Genomic DNA, 804 nt, shown 5'->3' with positions numbered 1-804 from the left:
AGCGTGTGAAAGGCTATTTGTCATGCTGCCAGTTCTACGGTCCCCTGTCATGAATGGATGTTGATCACTTTGACAGTGTGCCAGCCACCTCGCCGGTCTAACACATTACAGTTTGATATTGTATCACATACAATGCGACAATATTATATGTAGTCGTTCTAATAATCAGGAAATAACAAGTGCGTTTGATCTGGAGGGTAGGAGATGGACTCCACAGAAGTTCAGGGGCTTGATACAATAATGAAGTCCCAAGGTGTCCGCACATTTTAAGCCACGTCAGACAATGGGCTTTCTACAGTGTAAACCATTTGTACTTAATACCACCTACATCGACAAAAGAGGCACGATCCTTTGGTAAGGCTCTTTAAGAAGTTCAGACTTCGGAAAGAACAAACCATCCCACCCCACCCCTGTACCCCTCTCTCCTACACCTCTTAGGCCTCCTGAGTTCCCAGACCGATCACGCTGAGCTCAGTATCTGTGGTAAACAGGATTTGCTTGCCTGCTAGCCATTTCCCCTTGCTCCTATGAGCAGTTCAACTGTTCAGATATCAGATGGCCATGTGGCAGACATAAACCATGGGATTGGCCTGGTCTGGTCTGAGACTGAATATATGATCCAGTGTCAGCTAATGAAATGTGACTATAAACTTAATGGATAACGTTGAGGAAAGATTGTCTTCATTTCAAATCAAAGCATGAAGCCAGGCAGTGGTGGCGCACGCCTTTAATCCCAGCACTTGGGAGGCAGAGGCAGGCAGATTTCTGAGTTCAAGGCCAGCCTGGTCTACAGGGTGAGTTCCA

This window comes from Mus pahari, chromosome 1 (assembly GCF_900095145.1).
Source record: "Mus pahari chromosome 1, PAHARI_EIJ_v1.1, whole genome shotgun sequence".
Taxonomy (NCBI): domain Eukaryota; kingdom Metazoa; phylum Chordata; class Mammalia; order Rodentia; family Muridae; genus Mus; species Mus pahari.
This window is presented reverse-complemented; position numbering follows the sequence as displayed.